At 36.0% G+C, this 25,050-nt stretch overlaps 1 long non-coding RNA gene across 3 annotated transcripts in view; it reads right to left on the bottom strand.

Annotated features, from left to right (window-relative positions):
* Positions 1-25,050, bottom strand: part of LOC103161296 — a 73,443-nt gene that overhangs the window by 14,468 nt on the left and 33,925 nt on the right. For all 3 annotated transcript variants that reach the window (XR_004769161.1, XR_004769163.1, XR_004769162.1), the window contains 9 exons: positions 23,754-23,877; positions 18,096-18,203; positions 16,489-16,572; positions 13,536-13,782; positions 11,926-12,166; positions 10,178-10,417; positions 9,136-9,235; positions 6,647-7,725; positions 671-778 (listed from right to left, as the gene is read on the bottom strand). This is a non-coding gene — a long non-coding RNA (uncharacterized LOC103161296). The remainder of the gene's footprint in view (positions 1-670; positions 779-6,646; positions 7,726-9,135; positions 9,236-10,177; positions 10,418-11,925; positions 12,167-13,535; positions 13,783-16,488; positions 16,573-18,095; positions 18,204-23,753; positions 23,878-25,050) is intronic.

Here is a 25,050-nt window from a genome sequence, read left to right as displayed (position 1 = left end):
GCCAGCTTAAAGCAAAACAGATTTCAGGAAAAATAATTTAGGATTTATCTATGTGAAGATAGGAAAGTGTATGGTGTATGAAGGTCTGGGAATGTAAGTTACAAAGGTCTGAGGATGGTAGGTTCTCACAGGTGGATAAATGCAAGTTATGGGGGTTTTAGAATGTAAGGTATAAAGGTCTGAGAAAGGAAGGTCAAAGAGAGTAAAGTAAGGTGTATGAATTAAAGTCAATGCCAACTAGGTCAGCAGGAAGCAGTCTTCAGAACTCTATGTCCTTATTCTCTATCCTGCCATGTCTAACACACCACCTTTTTAATAATAAGAAACGGTGGGAATGAAAGGTTCAGGCATTATTCTGGCCTGGCCCTGTTACCTGGCAGAATCCACTCAGGAAGTACCCTGGTTACCCCAGGGTTTCATGGTAACTAAGTCTACAAGCTATTGTAAGGACCCCTTTAAATGACAGACCCCTGTCAAGTTACTCTCTCTTTTGCTCTTTTCTCTCAGCTCTCTGTCTTGCTCACTTCTCTCTCTTGTTCTTGTGCCCTCTCTCTGATCTCTTTATCTCTTTGCTTGCTCTCTTGCTCTTATCCCCCTTAATATATGACATGGTTAATGAAAAATTAGTAGTTGAATATGAAAACTACAAACAAAGCAAGAATTACAATACCACAGGGAATGTATGTTGAGCTTGTCTTCAATGAAGCTTTCTCAGTTGTTGGGGAGAAGCATTTCATCCATGCCTGAGTGTGAGATTTTCATGAGCAAGCTTGTGGGACTTTCCATGCAATAAGAGGGCAAATTTCAAGAACAAATAGTTAGAAACAGTCAAACATATACATTAAACAAATAATCATTTTGGCATGATTAGTAAAATCTACTTAAGCTACAGAAATTCCCAAATTCCCAGACATGTAGTTTTAATATTATTATGAATGCAGTATTCACAAGCAATGTAGAGATTATATACAGTGGGCATACAGAACTCCATGTGTGTTGTTATTTGTCCTAATGAATAAATTATTATAACATTTGTACAGAACCATGAGTAATCTAGTATCAAAGAAATTGTGCTGAAAAAAAAAAAGAACAAACATGAGAGGAGCTTTCCACTCACACTACCTGGAATGCAACACTTCACATAAACCCTCACACACATACACTTGTATAATTACAAAATCATATCGGATAAATAAATTACTCAAAATTATCTTTTGCTTATAATCACTTAACTCACCTTACAAATGGCCAAAAGATTCACTAGGTAAAATGTTTCTCAAATATTGACATAAATGGAAAATACAGTAAAATTGCATTTTTATTACATAACACACAGTTTGGTTTTGTGTTTATGTGTTTAGGAGTGTGTGTTTTTTTATGAGAGAGAGAGAGAGAGAGAGAGAGAGAGAGAGAGAGAGAGAGAGAGAGAGTCACAAGCACACATACACACAAACAGAGAGGGGGGATGGAGAGACAAAGACAAAGTGACTGAAAGAAAAAGAATATGTGTGTGTGACAGAACAAACAATGAAAAAGAGACCATGAATTTAAAAGAAAAAAAGGAGGTGTAAATGAGAAGATTTGGAAGGGAAAAAGGAAATAGTAAAATGGTACAATATTCTAATGTTATTTTTTTAAAATATACTTAAGTAAAATTAAACAGCTCATACATACATCAAAATATAGGATTTAAATTTATGAAGAAGATAATTTGGCTGAAATTAATCTCTGAAGCATTAATAAAAACAATACTTTCTAAGGTGTGCAGCTATATATTTTACTGAAAAGGAGATAAAGTTCCACTATGCTTTATCATATTGGTGTGTGTGTGTGTGTGTTTATGTGTGTGTGCATGTGCTGGTTTGGTGTGGGATTGGCACAAATGTCTTCATGGAGTTGACAGCCAGAAGATAAACTTTTCTATTGCTTCTATGGCTCATTTATTTCTTTAAAAATATTTTACTCAATATAAAGATACAGATATTGTGTATTTCATTAATTCATTCTCCATACCCTAACCTATAATACTTCCTCATATCTGCTATCACTGTTCTATTCTAACACTGAAAACTCCACTGTTTGTGTGTATTACGTTTGAATGCATGTGCTGTGTATGTCTCTGTCCCTGTCTCTGTCTCTGTCTCTCTGTCTCTGTCTCTCTCTGTGTGTCTCTGTCTCTGTCTCTCTCTGTCTCTCTGTCTCTCTGTCTCTCTCTCTCTCTCTCGTTTGTGTGTGCGTGTGTGTGTGTGTGTGCACACGCGCACATGCAGTTCTGGTGTGCATGTAACATACTGGAGACAAAATCTACTACTGTTTGTGTGATGCGTTTATTTCTTAAAAATACCCGTGGTTGTGAATGTCAGTGTAGGCCTTGCCACTCTATGGGACCTCTGGTAGTATATCAACATTTTTCCATGGACTAAGGTAAGTCTTTGGCAGCCCATACCATGTGGAGGGAAGCCTATTCAGCCTGGAAACATGGAAGAGGGACTAGGCTCAGGAGGATATGACAGACTTTTGGGATGCCCCATGGTTGTACCCTCCCTGGGTAGCAGAGCAGGGATTGGGTAGCAATTGTAAGGACTGGGTAGCAGTTGTAAGGGATTGGTGGGGGGTGGAATAGAGAGGAGGGAAGAGAGAGGGAGCAGGGATTGACATGTGAAACAAGCTGATTTCTAATTTGAACTAATAAAACAATTTAAAATATTTTTAATATACAGCTATAAATATTGTATACACATACAATATTTATTGTAAATATTGTAAATATTGTAAAAGGCCCACATCCAAACCCTAATCTAAAATACCTCCACCATCACACATGACACTATTCTTTGTTAACTTTGAGAACTCTGCCTTCTCTTTGTGTGTGTGTGTGTGTGTGTGTGTGTGTGTGTGTGTGTGTGTGTGTGTGTGTGTGATTGTGGATATGCATATGTTTTTGTATACTTGTGTGTGTGTTCATGTGTGTATGACTACATGAGTGTTATACTGGGGGCCATATGCTTTCATTTTATTATTGAGAATATATCTTAATGACAACAATTTCCATTACCTGTTGTCTCTCAAAATTCTCAAATAACACTATACACTATCCTTCAACATTATGACACATAGTCATTTTCCGGGTGACTTAGTGTTAGTGATATAGCTCACAACAAACTATATTGTCCATACCTCTACCATGACTCTGACTCTGTTATAAAAACAAACAACCAGGTAAAAATTTTCATTATAATCTCCATTATTTTTACAAATTTACTTCAGTGACTTGTCACTTTTCCCACATCAAGAACAACATGATTGTTCTTCCCAAAGTAAACTAGAGTTTTATTCTATCCATCTAGAGATTTCATGTATCCCACACAAGGATTTCAGCAGATTGTGTTTGCCCACCAGGGACCATATCTTTATATATGTGGATACACAAACGGAGTCCCCTACCTTCATAATAAACTATAAACTCTTCTCTCTATAGGAAGCCATTTTCACTTTTGTCACACTCCATAAACAATTCATGGAAAATTAGTTATGTGCCCTAAATAATGTTTCTGTGTAACACAAATATTTGGAGAAATCCTAGAGAAAAATATAATTGTCAAGTGAATGTTAGCTACTAAGCAGGCTGCTTTGCAATTTAATTAATAGAATCAAGAGTTTTATAAAACAGTGCATTAGCCCATTGACCAAAACCTATAAAATATCTTACTATTGGAAATTTAAAGAGGATAATCAGGATGATGCGAGTAGTAATTGATTAGGTGTTTTGGCAAAGCAGAACTATTAGGAATCAAAGGGTAATCTGAAGAAAAACAGAAACACTACGGATTCTAAAAAATGACAAGGAAATCATTGTATTATATTTATCCCCAAATTAGATATTATGAATAAAATACATGTTAATAAATTGAATTGAAATTAAACATGTTGTGGATATAGCACACTCACCAGGAGAATGAATAATATATTTATAGATATAGATATATAGAGATATAATTTAATATATAGTATTTAATATATATACTAAAATACCTCTAGAGACAGGGAGGAGAAAACTCATTTAGTGTTATTGGTAAGGGGAATCCCGGAGACCACCATGAGAGTATAGAATACTACTACTTTATTTGGTTAGTCCTAAGAAGTGACACTTAAGTATTCCATAATTCATTCCAGAATGAATGCTATTTAGTGTTTCCTGATAAAACCAGTTAGTGAAAATCGTAATTTCTAACAATATTGATAAAGAATTAGACATACTTGACATACTTCTCATATCTTATTCTAAAGCATGAAGGCTGTAAAGGCACATATCTGATAAGTGTGTGTGTGTGTGAACCCTCTTGTAAATGGGTCTGATGGGGAACCTCACCAGGGTTTTAGCACTTCACAAAGTTCATGAGATATAAATGTGCCCTAATAGGGATCATATAACTGCATCCTCCATATCCCTGATATCAAGTAATGAGGTCTGTGTATTATGTGTGTTCTTTGAACCTTACAGTTAGTCCTTTTTGTATCCTTGCCCTTGGTCATGAGGGTGACAGTATGTTTCTGTGGTTCTTTGTCTCTTTGCAGGTAAAAATACATACTGTAATCTTCATGATACATGAAGAAGTAGCCATACTAATGAAAAATTATGATAACCACAATTATCTAATTATTATAAAAGTCTAGTAAAAGTGACAACAAAGTAAACACATTCATTTCTGCTATTGTAAATCATGATTGGATGACATTGAAGGCAAAATGTGTCTCATAAATCCAAAATACAGAAAATAGAAGCACTGAATATTTATTATGAATAGAACAGAATTGAGAAAGTTGGTCTTGCTTTTATATCTAATATTCCACATTTAACGACTAGCAATTGCATAGTTTTCTAATTCAAAATCTGAATTTCACCTCATTATACCAAATTGGGTTGCTGTAAAGGTAACTTGAGTGTGGGGTATACTTCAGGTGCATTTTGTGATGTAGAGTAACAACTTATGTTCTACTGAATTAAGACTGTGAACAAGATTGTGGTATGATTGTTCAGTTCTTTCTACTCTGTGACTGTGTTTTTCCTCTCATTTGCAGAATCTTTACCCTTCTTTGTCAATCCTAGGGCAATGAATTGGCATGGATTACATATTTTCACATACATTAGGATTTTCTTATATGTGTGGCCAAAGCTCTGTATTGTTAATTGCTTATATCTGATTAAAAAATACCCATGTCTTCCTGTTAATGGACTTTATTTCAAGCAGGCTAAAATGAGTGTTTGACATGGAAGAAGAAAAGAGAAAATTAATTCTAAGGGTGTGTATTACATTCCTGATTAGAAACTCTCTAATTAGGATTTGGATCCTGAATAATCATGTAGTCTACACTAGCTTTAACTTTAAACCTATCTAATTAGCCTCTTAGTTATAAAGTTCTTTTATGTATATGTGAAAGGAGATTCCACTAAATAAAATCAACTTCAAACCATATTGTAGTATTACTTTAGTTCTTAAAATATCAATGTGTGACTGGGAGAGTGTATGAAATACTTACACAGTGAGATACTCATAGATATCCAAATTCAAATTTTGAACTTATTTTAAACATGACTATGTTAATGTAGAATCATTATTGATAATCTGCGAACTCTACATAGTAAACTCCATGATTTCCAGGAATTTTTCCCATTTTCTGCGTGTCATTATTTTCCTCATCTTATTAATTACCAGTATGTCACATTGTACTGAATTCCATACATGTAACTTTTTTTCTACAAAAAAAAGTGCTAAATGACTCAAATCCATACCTGTATTTTACATCATCCCACAAATATAATCTTGTTTAATTGCCATGGTTGAAGATAATAATGAAGGCTGAGCTACTCTGTATCAAGTCTCAACCTCATATTCTTGTTTATTTTCATTTCCTGACTACTCAGGAAAAATTCCCTTTTGAATATCAGCAATTATTTTAAAAATTGGACTACTTATTAATGGGAAAAGACTTAATGTTTAACTTTCAAAATCATTTTTTGGATTTTATTTGAGAATAAAATAAATAAAACTAAAAAAGGATAGAAAATCATAAATCCACATGCCTAAAGAAAAACCAAGATAATCCCTTCCACCATACAGAAAATATGGCATATTATGTATGGAATTAGCAGGTCCTTAAAGACAGTGTTTCTGTGTGTTGGTTAGTAACTAAGAATATCCACCCTTGTCATTTACATTTCATATTATCCTGGCAGGGTTCCTCAAAGCAGTTAGTGGGCAAAATAAATACTACACATTTGTGGTTTTTAGATGTCTGGTGTGAATGACAAACAAGATATTTAATATTTTGTAAAAGGGCATAGCCAGGTTTCAAGTGAAGCAGTCAATAATCAAATAATGTTCTTAAGTCCAATAACCTCAGCAAATTCTAGAATTTAAGAAAATTTAAAGTTCATTATTATTATTTACATGAGTAATCAACTATCCAGAATGAAATGGGGAAGCAGGTGGTGAAGGGGAACACACTCTGGGTGTATATGTGTGAATGTATATAAACAGGAGGGTCCTCTAATTAGTTGTTTCAACTACTGATGAATTAAAATCTGACTAGCAGTAAACTATGGAAAGTGGGATTTCATTACAGAAGAAGGTTTCCAAGGACAAACCTGTGGAGGGTACATCTTGGATCTGATCCATTCTGGTCACTCTCCTCTGCTTCCTGGTTGTCTTGAAGTGAACTTCTGTGATTTTTAATGTCTTGCCATAATGAAACACTGTTTTAACAGAGACTGGGAAACAATGCAGCAAGCCAGCTGCACCCTCTGCAGTCTCAAGCTAAGAGAAATGTTCCTTTGAATCACTGGTCACAGTAATGAAAAGTCTCACAAACACACCGTGAGTTAGTGACTAGGGATGCATTCCAACAAAACTACATTTGTAAAAATATGCTACGGAGGATTTGACTCTCAGTATCTTGAAACTTTATGTGTAAGAGGACATTTTTCCTTCCCAACTCTTTTCAGACTTACTGTATGACACACTGTTCAATAATATAAAAGGGAGCAAAAAATCCCAGACTTACAGAAGAAATACTGGGCTTCCATACATGTGAGTAAGCATGGTGGAAAACTGTGTTCCATGAAGTATGTATGACATGACTATTTCATGCTTCATAATGAAATGCATTGTAATTAACCAAACACATTAACTCTTTTAGTAATGAACTAACGAATAAAAATTCATGGTAACTTCAAAAAAAGGAAAGATTAATCTGAGAAGAAAAAAAGACTCAACAATTTGGGTCAAGGGTAGAACTGTAATTTCATGAATTTAAGTGGAAGAAAATACCTAGAGTCCTAAACTTTCAGCATTTTCCCAAAAGATAAAAAGAAAAAGATTCAATTGTATGCCATTTCACAGCGCATTCACTGGATACTGTCCTCAGAGAAACTACTGGAGAAAATGAACAGGTGGTGTTTGTATGGTTAAAAATCATAAACTACATCTAGATGAAAAGAATATCCTGTGGCATCTAAAAATAGTAAGATGTACACATAACATAAGGATTTGAAAATATGGCCACCACACATGCTAACACATAAAATATAAATATATAATTCAGTGTTACATACAAGAAAATAATTGCTGAAAAGTAAAAACCCTAAGCAGTTGGGTGTAACCATCTCTCTTCCATGACTGAGTCTGACACTCTCATGAACAAGCTTGTGACCTGAACATCAGGGTCCTGAAATAAAACAGAAATGTTAAAGCATGAAGAGTGAGAAATTGAAAATCAATACAGCTCTCTCTATATATGTCATTCTTTGGTTGTAATGGTAAAAATTCTTTTAAAATATTTACAGAACCACAAGAAATCCTGTACTAATAATATTGTCTTGAAAATAAGAACAAGATAGGAACATTCTATTCACTTCCTATATATTAAAATTAACCTCTGAAGTATTAATAAACACAATACTTTTTAAGATGTGCAGCAAAAGATTTTAATGCAAAGGAGATAAATTTCTTTTGTGTTCCCTCTGGTGGATCAGCTAACTCAGTGTGTTTCTACAGGCTCCTAATCTGCCATGTGATGCTGGAGAAATAAAAGTTTCCTAAGAGTTCGGGAAATAGCAGAAGAATAACAGGAGGCCTGGTATCAAATAAACAACTGAAGAATATACTTCTGACAATTTGAGGTACATGGATGACAGCTGGAGTTCCATGTGTATTTTAGACAAGTGTCCATAGGAATGCTCAAAAGACTAAAAAAATTTCTTTCCTATGAGGTAAAGCAAAGAATATTGGAGAAAATATAACTAATCCAGGAGATTTGAAAAAAAATTTAACAAGGGAACCACACACAAAAATGGTTAATGGTCAGCCCTGAATCATATAAAATTAACAATACACAGACATACACAATGTACTTCTTAACTTAGAAATATATATGCATATATTTATTGTTTCATATGTGTAATATCAACTTATAGTTTAAAAGATCATGAAATCGAAGGTGAGTAAGGAAGCATGAATAGGAGGATTTATAGGAAGGAAAATAGGAATAACTTATGTAATCATATTATAACTTCAAAACATAGTAATTATTTAAATACAAATTAAAAATTGCTCCTTGACATACATTCCTGTTATTTATCTTTTCCTAGAGAGACAGGAACAAATGTCTATTCAATCAGGATATGGCATCCATAAAATTAATAGAAAATTGCTCTAAATGTCTGCTTGGTGGCCCAGGAAGATGTTGGGTTTACAGATGGAACTGAGCCACACACATTACACAAAAGCTCAAAGCAGCAAAGGGAAAGACTTTTGACAGCTGCACAGGTATATGTTCCTTGCTCTGTATGCCAGCAGCTCCACTGAACAGACACCACTCCCATAATAATTATTTTTGATGTACATATATGAGGCAATATTAAGAAACCTTTTCAAACTTGGAATTTAATGAGCTTCTTTGATAGTGTAAGTGATTTCAGGGCCCCTAGTCCAGGAAATATCCCCCCAAAAGAAAATTCATGGATTCTCAGAAAACATATTCCCACCAGAGAAAATGCAATAAGCTGTGTTATGTAAGAAAAAACCATGGGGACAGAATGACCACATACACTTATCAATACAATTATTATTATCTCACCTCAGATGGAGAATTAGACAAGGATATAAGAAGTGATATTATAACTTGGAGGATATTCTAGAACGTATAAAGAACTGAGTGGATCCTTTTAAGCAAACACCTGTATGAGTACATAAGAATAATCTAATTAACAGAGTTTTTCATTAAAATATAATCTCTACATGCACAATACTCACTGAACCTCAGGGACCTCACAATTGATAATTGGTGTAATATGATGTCTGAATAGAGAAATCCATTATACTTGTAGCCCATGTGGACAAACTATAGGTAATATTTTGTAATGTTAATTCGTCATTTACACATACATAAATAAATTAAATCTTCATTTTTGAATTACAATTAATAAAAGCCATTAATAAAATATGACATTATAAACTACTTTTTTATTTTTTCGCTTTATTTTTTGGAGGGTCAAGACAGAATTTCTCTGTGGGGACCTACTGTTCTGAAACTCACCATGTATATCAGCCTAGCCTCAAACTCAGAACATTGACTGCCTCTGCTCCAAAGTCCAGCAATGAAAGCATGAGCCAAGACTGTTTTGCCAAAATGAATTCTTAGCACTTCAATTCTTATACAATTATGGAGGTATATATAATACTATTATTACATTATGATAAAATCAAGTAAACTATACATTCAGATCCAACTCTATGAAATGTCTTCCCACCACATCCCTACAGTGCCATGCTTACTACTGATCTTACTACTTACTACTGAGCTTTGGTGAAGCAGCATTTATTTAGAACTTCATATTACCCTAAAGCATTAACTTTCTAAGCTATAAAAGTCATACTAAAGGTTGTTATAGAAACTACATCTCAGAAAGGAACTGAGTGGCTCCTTTTAAGCAAACACCTGTATGAGTACATAAGAATAGAGTACATAACAGAGTTTTTCATTAAAATATAATCTCTACATGCACAATACTCACTGAACCTCAGGGACCTGACAATTTTTTGTATCATCTGAGTTATCAGAGACCTTACTTGTTGACCTTTTGGCTGTAGTAGCAGGTGTTACTCTCATTCCATCATACCTTGCTTCTGTTGAAGGCCCAGGCTGTGCAAATCAGCCTCTTCGCAGCGTATCTTTTCATAGAACACAGGGTCAAATATTTTAATCTGGAAGCACAATTCCCCTCATCAAGGATAGGCTTAATGGTCTTCACCTATGTTGCTTTATAATTGATGTTCTCTGTGAAGTTCTAATGAGGCTTGAATGTTTTCCTGAAGCACTTTATCACAAAATAATATTGTTTCAGTGGAGTGCTGCTTCACTACAAAACATAAAAGCACAAGATAGACCTCTTGCTTTGCTTATACGTTCTTGAATATCCTCCAAGTTATAATATGACTTTATGGACACACTTTACATGCTGGTCTATGTCACTTAAATGCAAAATCAATATTCTAGGAAAACTTCAGAATTTATCCAAATATAACAAAAGGACTTTCAGTCTTTTAATCTTGTTGAACATAATTCTCAGCAAAGCTGTGAAAAGTCCATGACAGTCTCAAACCCTTGCTGAGTACACAGCACTATCAACCCAAACAACTAAGTATCATACATAACTATCTTCACACTTAGTTCCCTCAGAACTACCTCTACTGTTCTGTAGCTTCTGACTTCCCTGGGGAATCCATTGTTGATGGACAGATAGCCCTAATGGCTACATGAACCAGGCCAGTCAGAGATTGATATGCATTGTATACATCAGTTTATGCATCCTGTGTCCCAAGAGTGAATAATGATAATAGTATTTCTCATTTTTCTAGGCTCCCACAGCCCTAATACTGATCTTGCTTGATACACAACTCAGCCAATGAAGGAGCCTAATTTTTTAAAATTGTTCATATCACCAAAATGTTTTATGTTGAATTATTTTTATTAAAATGTCTCACATATCTGATCTTAAATAATACCTATGGATAAAAGCATCCAAATAGGTATTAAATTGTATTAAAGGTAATACTTTCTATCTCTATCATTTTCTATCTGTCGCTGTGTCTGCCTCTCTGTCTCTGTCTCTGTCTCTGTCTCTGTCTCTGTCTCTCTGTCTCTCTCTCTCTCTCTCTGTGTGTGTGTGTGTGTGTGTGTGTGTGTGTGTGTGTGTGTGTGTGTGTGTGTGTGTGTGTGTGTGTGTGTGTGTGTGTTTATGCATGTGCTGGTTTGATGTGGGATTGGCACAAATGACTTCATGGAGTTGACAGCTAGAAGATCTCTGATAGGTGTCACTGCCCTCTGCCTCCTGTCACCACTTCCATGGTACTCCCAGTCTGCACCTTGACACTGACTTTCAGCCTTGCTGTCAACTATCGCCCATGTGTTCATCACCCACTTGGGCTCAAATCATTTCCCACATGAAAAATTAAGTGCAGCAACCTGGCTGTTCACACCACCTGAGTACAAACCACATGGGGAATTACGCATGTATTTTGTTCCTCATTTTGTGCCATCTCTCTTTTCCATCCCCATTATTTTAGGCAGGATTCCAAGGAATGCATAACCCACCCACACTAGATCGGGCCCACCCACGTGAGTAATGAATATGTTGGTGTGCTTCTTTCTAGATGCTACTCTAATTATCATGGTGAACCCTCAATACTCCTATGTTAAAGAGTCCATTAAGATGTTTCATCTGACCCAGAGATGTTACAAATTGTGCCACACTGAACTGACTCCAATTTATTCTGACTTCCAAATCATGCATGTGCTCTGGCAGGAAAACTCTCAGAAGCCTCCTGATATTATGGAAGGAAAACAAGGAAAGAAACTTCATCTTACTGCAAGCTGCCTTTTCTCTGCAGGTTCACTCCAAAAAGCATGTTTGTTGAGCTTTCTGATGGATTCCTAAAGGGAGCTTATTTACCACCTTCAATTATGACACAGCTGTAGATTCCCGAATAGGCTTCTTACTGGGTAGTATTAGAGGTGACCTGGAGCAGCCACAACCATAGTTCCATCTCATATATATCAGAAGTCATGGTACACATTCCAAAATTGAAGTACTCAAAGTTTCCACCTCCTGTATGTAAGACAGGCAAAATGTCAGTAGACAATACCCCTCTTAGTCAGCTCTTTTCAACATCTCTAAGGTCAAGTCTAACTTTCTCCCATCTGGTCTTGCAGTGTTTGGCTTTTTTCCCAGCACTGAGTCTGCATGGTCCCATGGTCTCAACTGGGTCAATAGCCCTCTGTCTGGCTTCCCTTCATTCAATCACTCTTGACTTGGTGCTACTAGTGCCTGTGGGAAAGAGAAGGAAAGTATTCTTCCATTGTACCCACATCTCTATTCCTCCCAACTGTCCATTTCCATAAGAGCCAAATAACAGTCAAGGCTTCTGCAGTCTTCCAATTTGATGCTACCAAAGCCCCCTATCTAACTCTGACCCCATTCTCTCAACCCCAGATTATCTCTCCTGTATCCCAGTCTCCTCCATGGGACCTTACATGGTTCTTGATTACATGGGGGGAAATTGATATGTCAGGAGGACATCTAGTCCATTCAGTACAGTCTGGAGGTTTTCCTTCTATGTGAGGCCTACCAGCGATGCCACAGGGAGATGGCTGAAATCAATGCCTTCAATACTTAGTGAGTCTGCCATTAAAGAACTACTAGAACAGTGGTGGGAAGAGCTCCATAGGCTTAGGAGAAAACAAAAGGTATAGACAATCCTGAGAAATAGATTTTTAAGTAATAAATTCCCATAAAAGGGAGTAAAGTTGAGAAATATAGTTTTTAAGTAAGAAATTCCCATAAAAGGGAGTAAAGTAATGTAAAAAAAAAAGCCAAGTAAAGAGGAAAAATACAAAATGTTTGTACACTGTATGATATTGTGTTGGCTTTTAATTGTTTGATTGCTGAAGAAGGAGCAACAGCTGCCAAGAGACAGTTAATTATAAACTCTGAATTTATGGAACCTACATATTGTAACAATGTTTTGACTTCAAAATTTAAGTCAAAATATATATTACTTTGGGGGAAAGAATTTGCTTTTATTTACATAGGACATGATAGGCTGTGGTTCATTGCAGATCAAAGAAATCCAGGTTTGATTGAGGAAGAACTGCAATCCTGACATATATATATATATATATATATATATATATATATCAATTTTCCATGCTCAAACACAAAATTATCTTTTGATGTTTTATACACAATGCACAATATATCTTAGTTTTAATACATATATGCATAGTAACTTTAAAAGTTTGTGTATTTTTAGAACAAGGGAACAGGACACCAACAAAAAAAGGCTCTGGCAATCCAGCATTCAAAACAGTTCCAAGGCTACTGCCTGAGATGATCCAGCCTCACAAAATACTCTAGGAACATGAAGAATCTTTTGAAGAACCTCTTTATTACCTTCATCGGGATTTAGAGAGCCCACCTGTCTCAATGCACCCGGTGTCAGAGCCACTGGCAACTGAAATATCTGGACATGATTTAAAAGGTGCAACCCTTCTTCCACTTCTGAAAGAGACTTGGTCAAGCTCTGCCATCTGAAGCAGAAAAGTTGTGAATTGCATCACGGTCAAATCAATCAACGACTTGCCCGCTTGCTTAGTCTTCGTTTTTGCTGAGCAGCCATCATCTTCTCTTCCAGCACATACAATCCAAAAGTCAGGGTGTTTATCCTGCAAATGGAGTAGTCCAAGTTTCAATCTTCTGTGAGAAAATAGAATAGTCATTCCCCCAAAATACCCACTTTAGTCTACCTTCCCACCTCTCTAATGTCAGCTTTTCCTTTCTCCCATTTGGATGTTGGCAGTGCCTGGTTATTTCCCAATGTGGAGTGTCTAACAAAGTCCTCACAGAGCCAGCCAATGGCTCTTTCGGACCTGCATCAGTAGCCCTCTGTCTCGCATCCCTCCATTCAGCTACTCTTGACCTGGTAATTCCAGTGCCCACAGCAGAGAAAGATAGGCTCCTTCCACTGTGCCCAAATCGATACTCCTCCCTCAAGCCAACTATCCTTTCTCCATCAGAACGCAACAGCAGTCACAGCTTCTGTGTCTTCCAAGCTCACACAGTCAATGCCTCTATCTGCCTCCGACTCCAATCTCTCAACCCCTGACATCTCTTCATGTACCCCAGAGTCCTCCATGTGACCCTAGGTCTTGCTTACACTGGGTGAATAGGCCTCCTACACTCATCAGGGTGGATGCTGGGGAAACTTCAGAGAAAAACATCCAAGAAAATGTTAATCTTTACAAACAACCAGTATCCAGGAAGTATCACTAAAGGGTTACAAACGAATTAAGTAACAATGGAGGAAACCCTTTCAGTCTCAGTGGCTCTGGCCTCTCATTCCCACATGTGGTGAGTAAAGAGACAGGATAAGTAGCTCCTGAACAGGTGCGGTACTGGAGAATACCCCAAAACATAAGAAGAAAAACTAGAAAGCAGAATACAAACACAAGTACCCTAGCTTGGAAGCCCATGAGTTTCAACCTAGCACTCAGGTAGAAGACACAGGTGAATTTCTGTTGTTACAGCATGATCCACCTATCAAATTCTAGGTCACTAAGAACCACATAGCAAGACCATTTAAATCACACATACACATTGTCTTAGGGTTGCTAGTGCTTCAGTGAAACATCATGACCAAAAGTAAATTCAGGAGGAAAGGGTTTATTTGGCTTATGTTTCCCCTTGGTGCTCCATCATTAATGGAAGTCAGGACAGGGACTCAAACAGGGCAGCCACCTGGAGCCAGGAGCTGACTCAGGGTCCATGGAGGGGTACTACTTTAGACTTGCTTCCCATGGGCTACTCAGCCTGCTTTCTATAGAACCCAGGACCTCTAGATCAGGGATAGAACCACACACAATGGCCTAGACCCTCTTTCATTAATCACTAATTAATGAAAATGCTCTACAGGCTTGCCTATAGTGGTATCTTATACTAGCATGTTCTCAATTGAGACCCACTCCTCTCAGGTGACTTTAGCTTGTGTCAAGTTGACAAATTATCCACCACAATAGAACCCTTGTCTACTTGACACAGACCACTATTTAAGATATAACCTTTCCTTTTTGAGTGTAGGAGTCAAGTTCTGTGGATTCATTCCCAAGATCACAGATTAAAATATATCATGAATAAATAAATCATGAATAATGTAAAAATAAATAAATAAATAAACAAAATGCAAAACAGTAAAGGACATAGAAAGTATGAACTCAGCAGAAGATTAGGATGAGTCGAATTGGGATGAAACAAACAAAACTCATTTTGTAAATGTTTGCTTATTAACTATGGAATCTTACTTAATAAGGCTGGCCTCATCTCAGATTTCTTGAGTCAAGTGGTACTGTTGCCTTTGCCTAAAAAACATGGGGACTCTGGTAGTGCACAGGCATGTAAGGTTGATTCCCTGGCTAATTTTTAAAATATTTTAATGGCTTTTGACATTGAGCCTAGGACCTTTCTTTTGCTTGGTAAGTATTTTACCATTGAAGTATACTGGACTTGGTTCAGGAAATTCTTTTAAATATTTTAAATATTGATCAAAAAAGAAATCTTCACAATAGTTGATAACAAAATTCTAGTAAGTTTCCCATGTAGAGTGTCACCCAAACATTAATCCTAAATCTTAGGAGGTGGAGGCAGGAGGACTAGTAGTTCAAAGGTAGCCTCAACAATGTAAGTTTGAGATGCCTTTGCTAGATACACTTTGACCCTTAAAACTCAGAAAACAACAGTAAAAATTCATTGCAATGTTTCCAAAATAATGAAGGTTCCTGGTTGCTTTTGGCAATGATAAAAGGGACTAACATCCCCAAATCTGTTTATGGTGACCATGTTTCTCTTCTGTTTAATATCCTTCCAAATTAAAAAAAGGAGAGAGATTAATCTATGATGAGAAAAGACTCCACAAACCAGGTCAGATATACAACTGGAATTTCATGACATTAAATGGAAGGTAATACCTAGAATCTAAATAAAAGGTAGAGTGCTTTCGCAAGAGTTACAAAGAAAAGATATGAGTGGACTGCACATCACAGAACATTTAGAACACTGTGCTTAGGGAAATTTGTGGAGAAAATGAACATTAGGGGTTTCTGTGGCAAGAAATATAAGCTGCATATAGGTGGAAAGAAAATCATGTGATTTCCATAGAAATAGTAGGACATGCACAAATGGATGTAGTTAAAATATGGTGAGCATATTTTGCCATGTTTGTTTGATGTCCTGGGAGGCCAGCCCTTTTCTGAGGGATGATGGAGGGTGGTAGATCTGGGAAATAAAATGCAAATTCACAGAACTGTAAAAATTTCATTGAGTTTTCTACACATGAAACTAATAGTGAAATATAAAAGGAAGAAAGACCCTCAAATTACAATATAAGCATTAGGTGTGGTGTCTGTGTCTTCAGCGAAAGTTTCTCAGGAGAAGTCAGAGAAGGATGTCCTCAGTTCCTCAATCTGAGACCATTATGAGCAGGATGATGAGGTCATGTGTCAACATTAAAGAAGGAAAAAGAACATGTTGAGAATCAATAGTTAATAATCATTTTCATATGATTAGTAAGACCAAAATGAGGAATAAATTATCAAATTAATAGATAAATTATATTGATATCATTAAAAATGATATATTCACAAGTAATAAAAAGATTGGATGAAGTGGGCAGTCAGGTTCTATTATGTGCCATTCCTTTGTCCTAATTATCAACATAACTATAGAATATGTACAAAACCACAGTTAATCTGGTATCAACAAAATTATCCTGAAATTGAAAACAAAATTACCGAATTCTGATTACATTGCTTGTTTGCAAAACATACTGAAATGTTACAATCTGCACATACATACAGAGAGAAAGAGAGAGAGAGAGAGAGAGAGAGAGAGAGAGAGAGAGAGAGAGAGATGCAAAATTGTTTGGCATAACATTTGGGTTCAAAATTATCATAGACTTATTTTCATTTAACTCATCTAACAAATGCCAAAAGTCATCTCAAGGTTTCTTTTTCTATTTTTCTAACTTTTAAACTTTTACAAAAGAACAACATTTTTGGTGCTGAAACCAGAAAAGGCTCTCCAACCACCACAGGTGACACAGGAATCCTTCTCTCTGAGCCAACAACTGACACATCTGCCAGTTCACTGCAATCTGGTCACATTCTATCAGCAAGAAGAAGCATGTACTGCAGCCCACAACCATGGGGGACCTTGGGATTGGCTGTCAAAGCAGCCTGCTGACAAGTCTCTGTTATTCTTTAATTATTAACTCAGCTAATTTTTTTTCCTTTCAAGAACTCTGATGCTTTTGACGACTGGTAATCTTGCCAGCATAAAGCAAAACAGATTTCAGGAAAAATATTTTAGGATTTGTCTATTTGAAAATAGGAAAGCGTAAGTTATCTGAAGGTCAGGGAATGTAAGTTACAAAGGTCTGTGGAAGGAAAGGTCTAACAAGGTGGATAAATGCAAGTTATGGAGGTCTGAGAATGTCAGGTATGAAGGTCTGAGAATGGAAGATCTAAGAGAGTAAAGTAAGGAATATGAATTAAAGTCAATGCCCACTAGGTCAGCAGGAAGCACTCTTAAGAACTCTACATCCTTATTTCCTATCCTGCTATGTCTAACAAACCACCTTTTTAATAATAAGAAAAGGTGGGAATGAAAGGTTCAGGCATTACACTGCCCTGGCCTTTTTACCTGGCAGAATCCACTCAGGAAGTAACCCAGTCATCCCAGGGTTCCATGGGAACTAAGTCTGCAAGCAGGTGTAAGGGACCCTTTAAAATACAGACCCAGCCCACTTACTCTCTCTTTGCTCTATGCTCTCTGTCTTGCTCACTTCTCTCTGTCTTGTTCTCGTACCCTCTCTCTGTTCTCTTACTATAGTTCATTGCTTGCTCTATCTCCATTGCCACCATTAAGAAACATGGTTAATGAAAAATTGGTTGTTGAATATGAAAAATAGAAACAAAGCAAGATTTACAATAGGTATATATGGTGAGCATGTCTACAATGAAGCCTTCTCAGAAGTTGGGAAGAAGCATTTCATCGATGCCTGAGTCTGATATTATCATGAGCGGGCTTGTGAGATCTTCCATCAGGATCATACAATAAGGGGGGAAATTTTAAGAACAAATAGTTAGAAACAGTCAAACATATACATTTAAATACATAATCATTTTGACATGATTGTTAAAATCTATAAAAGGTACAGAAATTCCCAAATTTCCAGACAAGCAATTTTAATATTATTATGAATGCATTGTTCACAAGCATGTAGAGATTATATACAGTGGGCTTACAGATCTCCATGTGCTTTGTAATTTGTCCTAATGAATAAATTATTATAACATTTGTACAGAACCATGAGTAATCTAGTGTCACAGAAATTTTCCTGGAAATAAAAAAAAAAAAAAACAAGACAGGAGTATTCCATATACCCTTCCTGGAATGTAACACTTCACACACACACTCAGATACATACACTTGTATAATTACAAACTCATATGAGATAAAAAAAATCATTCAAAATTATCATTTACTTATAATCACTTAACTCATCTTATAAATTGCCAACATATATACTAGTAAAAAGTTTTTCAAATGTCCTCATTAATGGAAAATACAGTAAAATTTGATTTTTCTCTTACAGAACACATATTATTTGGCTTTTTGTTCATGCATTTGGAAGTGTTTGTGTTTCTATGAGAGACAGAAACAGAGAGACATAGAGAGACAGAGATAGAGAGAGTGATTGGGAGGGAGAGACAGATACAGAGAGACCAAGGAATATGTGGGTTTGAAAGAACAAACAATGAAAATGAAACCGTAAATTTAAAAGGAAAAAAGAAGGGTTAAATGAGAGGATTTGGAGGGAAGAAAGGAAATGGTAAAATGATACAATCATATTGTAATGTTAATTTTTAAAATATATTCAAATAAAATTAAACAGCTCATACATACATCAAAATATAGGTATAAATTTAAATTTATGCAACAATCATTTGGCTGAAAATTAATCTCTGAAGCCTTAAGAAAAATAATACATTTTTAAGGTGTTCAGCTATAGACTTTATTGAAAAGGAGATGAAGCTCCTCTATGCCCTCTCAGATTGATTGGTGACCTTGGTGTTTCCACATTCTCCTACCCTGGCACATAATGCTGAAGAAAAGAAAATTTCCCATTGGTCCTGGCAGTAGGAGAATCAAAGGAGCAAGCCTGGTATCAGATAATTAAGTAAAGAAAAATGTATGAAAATTTGAGGTACACTGTTACAGGCTTGGGTTTAATGTAAACTTTAGACAACACTCTGGAGAAGTGTATATTCAGGACTTGGTTAGAAACTAGACTCAACAGAGAGCTGGAATCCAACCAGGAGTATGGACTTCCAAAGCCTTGTGTGAGAGGACTTATATGAGTTGTCCTTGCCTCTGATTGGCTGTATACTATCATATAGAGAATAGCTTTGGTTGAATCGAGAGAGAGAAATGCTAAACCTAGTGATGGAAATCCAAACTGTGCAGTAACTATGAAGATTTCCATCAAAGCTGCTGTTTCATCTACCTGTCATCCTCCCTGTCTGTTGCAGCAGAAGCAGAAAAAATGAAAGGAAAACTTCTGGTTTCAATGTTATTTAATGTGGGATACCACTGCATTTTATTACAGAGAAAATGACCCAGTGGACCCTCAAGACTGAGCATGTATTAGGATGCTTGGTCTTAGTATTTGGCTATTGCCCAGAAGCCATTCCGATTTCTTCTGACCCTTTGCAAACTGCCTGTATCAGTTTGCCCCCAGAATTTGATTATTGCAAGAGCCATGGCCCTGATTAGAACTTTATGTATATCTTATTTCCCTACAAAGACCTGCTTGCATTAAGAAAGAAATGGTGGTTTCACACCAGTTAACCAATGTACCCAGTGAGAATGGAGTGTCCTAATTGTCTTGATGTTAATTGAATGATTTATGGATTTAAAAAAAATAACTTAAATCCTATGTATTTACTAACCTTTCTATCTCCATCTCACCATCTCTCCATCTCTGTGTCTGTCTGTCTGTCTGTCTGTCTCTCTCTGTCTCTGTCTCTGTCTCTCTCTGTCTCTCTCTCTCTCTCTCTCTCTCTCTCTCTCTCTGTGTGTGTGTGTGTGTATGTGTGTGTGTGTGTGTTGTGTGTTTGTGTGTGTTTCCTCATGTGCAGGTTTGATGTGGGAAACACACAAGTGTGTTCATGGTGTTGCTAGCCAGAGGATAAGCTTTTCTATTGCTTCTATGATACCTTCATTTCTTAAAAATATTTTACTCAATATAAAAATAATGTGTTTCTTGAATCCATTCTCCAAACAATAACCTAAATCTTTTCTCATACCTTCTATGCTATCACTATTCTATGCTAGCACTGAAAACCCCCCTCTTTGTGTGTATTTTGTGTGCATGCATGTGTTGTGTGTGTCTCCTCATGTTTCTCTCTTTTCCATTCTCCCTCCCTCCCTCCCTCCCTCTCTCTCTCTCTCTCTCTCTCTCTCTCTCTCTCTCTCTCTCTCTATGTGTGTTCGTGTGTGTGTGTGTGTGTGTGTGTGTGTGTGTGTGTGTGTGTGCACAATGCAGTTCTTATCTGCATGTAGGTAACACACTGGAGACAAAATCTACTACTGTTTGTGTGGTGCCTCCATTTCTTAAAAATACCCATGATTGTGGATGTCAGTGAGGAGGCCTTGGCACTTTATGGGGCCTCTGGTAGTATTTATCCCTGGAGTAAGAAAGAATTTGTGAGCCCATCCCATGTGAGGGGATGCTCTTTCAGCCTGTACACATGGGAGAGGGCCTAGGCCCTATTATGGATGATATGACAGTCTTTGAAGATCCCCCTATGGAGGGCCTTACTCTCCCTGGGGATCAGAGGGGGGATAAGGTGGGGAGCTGTTTAGGGGTTGTATTGGAGGGGAGTGAGAGGGAGCAAGAATTGACACGTGAAGCAGGCTGGTTTCTAATTTGAACTAATAAAAATGATTTAAAAATATTTCATTCAATATACAGCTATAAATATCATATGTTTTTAAAAAGCCCACATCCAAACCCTAATCTAAAATGCCTCCTCCATCACATGTGACACTATTCTTTGTTAACTTTGAGAACTCTGACTTCTCTTTTTGTGTGTATGTACCTGGGATAGTGGGTATGCATGTGCTTTTGTATACTTGTGTGTGTGTTCATTTGTGTGTGCCTACATGTGTGTTATTTGGGGGGGGGGTTCCTTTTATTATATTTTTGAGAATATATCTTAATTACCACAATTTCCATTACCAGTTCTCTTTCAAATGTTATCATATAACACTATACACTATCCTTCAACTTTATGACACATAGTCAGTCATTGTCCAGGTGAACTAATGCTAGTGATATAACTCACAACAAAGTCTATTGTCCATACCTCTATTATGACCCTGACTCTCTTATAAAAACAACCAGGTAAAATTTTCATTGTAATCTCCATTATTTGTACAAATTTACCTCAGTGACTTGTCTCTTTTCCCACATCAAGAACGAAATCATGGTTCTTCCCAAAGATAACTAGAGTTTTCTTCTGTCCATCTACAGATTTCTTGTATTTCCAGGCAAGGAATTAATCAGATGGTCTTTGCCCAGCATGGCTATATTTTTATATACCTGCATACATAAATACATATATACCCTACATTCATGACATGTGGTCTATGTATTCTTGTCTGTGTGAGAAACCATTTTCAATTTTGTCAGACTCCATAAACAATTCATGAAAAATTAGTCATATGCACTAAATTATGTTTCTGTGTAACATAAATGTTTGGGGAAATCCTAGAGAAAAATGTAATTATCAGCCAAATGTTAGCTACACTGGAAGGCTGATTTGCAATCTAATTGATGGAATCAAGAGTTTCTATAAAACAGTGCATTAGTCCAGTGACCAAAACCTATAAAATGCCTTACTATTGTAAATTTCAAGAGGACAATAATAATGATACCAGTAATATTGGAATAGATATTTTTGCAAAGTAGATCCATGAGAAATCAAGGGGTAATCTGAAGAAAAAAACAGAAAAAAAGGATTCTAAAATGACAAGGAAATAATTATATTTACCCCCAAATTAGATATGATGCGTAACATACATGTTAATAAATTGAATTGAATTAAACACACTTGGGGATATAACACACTCACCAGGAAAATGAATATTCTAAAATAACTCTAGAGACAGGGAAGTAAAAACTCATTTAGATTTATTGGTAAAGGGAATCTCAGAGACCACCATAAGAGGATAGAATATTACCACTGTATTTGGTTTCTTCTAAGAAGTGATTCTTAAATCCCTACTGCAGAAATTACTGTATTTTGGATTTTGATCAATGAGAATTTGAACTTGAACTATATCAAAGCCTGATGCCAGAAAACTAATTTCCTGAGACCAGGAAGGTGTTAGCAAAATAGTTAAAGGGGGAAAGAGATGAAGTACCCAGCGAAGTTTTGATGCCTTTGAATGACCAATATGGCAAGATACCATTAAAGACAAACTAGTGGCTCTGATAGCTTGTCAGTTATAGTAGCTACTTAATGGGTTCCAAGGCTTGCCTAACAAACAAAAGTCATTTCTCACAATGCGAAACAGCAAAGGTCCTGTGGCAACTGAGACAATGGAACATAGAAAACCTTATCACTCCTTTCATTAAACATTCTAAAACTCTAACTACATTATAAAACTAATCCTTATACCCACACAATATTTTTGACACAGGAATACTAATCTTATTCAGCAGGTTGTACTTATATGAATGTCTCTCTCTCTCTCTCTCTCTCTCTCTCTCTCTCTCTCTCTCTCTCTCTCTCTTCTCTCTCTCTCTCTCTCTCTCTCTCTCTCTCTCTCTCTCTCTCTCTCTCTGTGTGTGTGTGTGTGTGTGTGTGTGTGTGTGTGTATGTGTGTTCCTATATGTACTCTTGACCAAAATGAAGTGGTCATGAATTTGAGAGTGAAATGAGGCATACACAGGAAGATCTGGAGAGTCATTGATGTGGAAATTATGTAATCTTGCCTGGTGTACTCAATTTCTTAATATAGAAAATATTAGATACATAATAAGAGGACTTAGAAAATATTATTTCAGCAGAAGAGTAGGGTTTCATGTAAATTGGGATGAAAATGACAAAAACACGCAGCACAAATGAAGGAAACCGTGATGTTTATGAAGAAAGATTAATCCAGAAAGAAGAACAGACTCAAAAATTCAGGTGATGCATACAACTGGAATTTCAAGAACTTCAATGAAAAATAATACTTAGAATCCTAAAATTTTCAGTACTTTGGCAAACATTAGAAGGTAAGAGATAAAAGAGGATGCCACTTAACTGAACATTTCCAGGACACTATTTTCACACAAATGAGCAGAGAAAATGAACAGCACTTGTTTCTATGGGAAGATATATAAACTACATATAGATGGAAATCACATCATGTCGTATCTCAGAAATATTGAGACTTGTCCAAAATGTATGGATTCAAAAATATGGTGAGAAGACATGTCAATGCAAAAAAAACACAAAATTAATTGGGTAGTCACAATAAAACACTAATAATGGAAAATAAAAGGAAGAAAAACCTCAAATTACTATACCACCAGATAGATGGAGTGTCTATGTCTTCAGGGAAAGCATATCAGGAGAAGGCAGAGAATGAAGTCCTCAGTGCCTGAGTCTAAGTTCCTCATGAGGAGGATGATGAGGTCATGTTTCCACATCCTAGTAGGAAAGAGAAAATGTTTAAGAACAAATAGTGTATAATAATAATATTTATCTAAATGTACATATATATGCACATACTTAAGTAGAAAATCATTTTCATATGACTATTGAGAACAAAATAGTTTTAAAGTAACAAATTCCTAGATTAGATGTATTGATATTATTTATAAGTGTAATAGTCACTTATAATGTAGATAGTGGATGCAATGGGCATTCAGATCCCCAAATGTGTGGTTTCTCTGTCTTAATGATCAAAATAATTCTAAAACTTCTACACAACCACAATAATTCTGGTATCAATGAAATTGTTGTGAAGATGAGAACAAAGGCCAATCACATAATCTGTTTTAAAACTTAGTGGAATGTGCCAACACAGACACACATATACTAGTATAAATTGAAATGCATTTGTGATAAATCCAGGGCAAAAAAAATCACTTAACTCATTTTACACATTTCCAAAAGATATACAAGGTATAATGCTTCTCAAAAGTTGTAGGACAAATTGATACAACAGGAAGATTGGATTTTCACTCACATAACACACATTGTAAATGTTAATTTCCGTGCTTAGTTTGAAGTTCATTTTAGTACAAAACAGAGCCTCAAATCAAAAGTTAAAAATTTTGAGGCTAGAAAATTGTAGCAATAGTAAATTATTACATCCAGATATTTTGTGAATTATGAATTTACTAAAACATTTTAAAAAGACAAGATGAAGAATGAATTTCCAGACAACTTCTAATTCATAAAATTATTTAATGTGCTTAGAACTATGTCTGTAACCTAGTTAAACACAAACGTAATTCACTAAAAGAAAAAATCTTGCAGGAGAAAACTAATTTATAACTCCCATTATATACTCTTCTCTATATGGTGTTAAACATAGAACAGGAACTATAATAAGTCTAAATAAAAATTAAAGTTTATTGAATGGAAAAAAGTCAAAAATATTTTTTAAATTATACAAATATCCTTGCAAACCAAGACACCTCAAAACTCAACTTGTACCCTTTCTCTTGATGGTACTACACAGACTCACCAGTGTACACAGTTTGTTAGCCTCATTATATGGTAAAGATAAATAGGGAATTAAGGCTTGATGGACATGTGCTTCTCTTGTCTCCAAAGTTTGAAGGTACATGTAAACTATTGGTTGAAAGTATTCCC

This window comes from Cricetulus griseus, chromosome 3, assembly GCF_003668045.3.
Source record: "Cricetulus griseus strain 17A/GY chromosome 3, alternate assembly CriGri-PICRH-1.0, whole genome shotgun sequence".
Lineage (NCBI taxonomy): Eukaryota > Metazoa > Chordata > Mammalia > Rodentia > Cricetidae > Cricetulus > Cricetulus griseus.
This window is presented reverse-complemented; position numbering and strand designations above follow the sequence as displayed.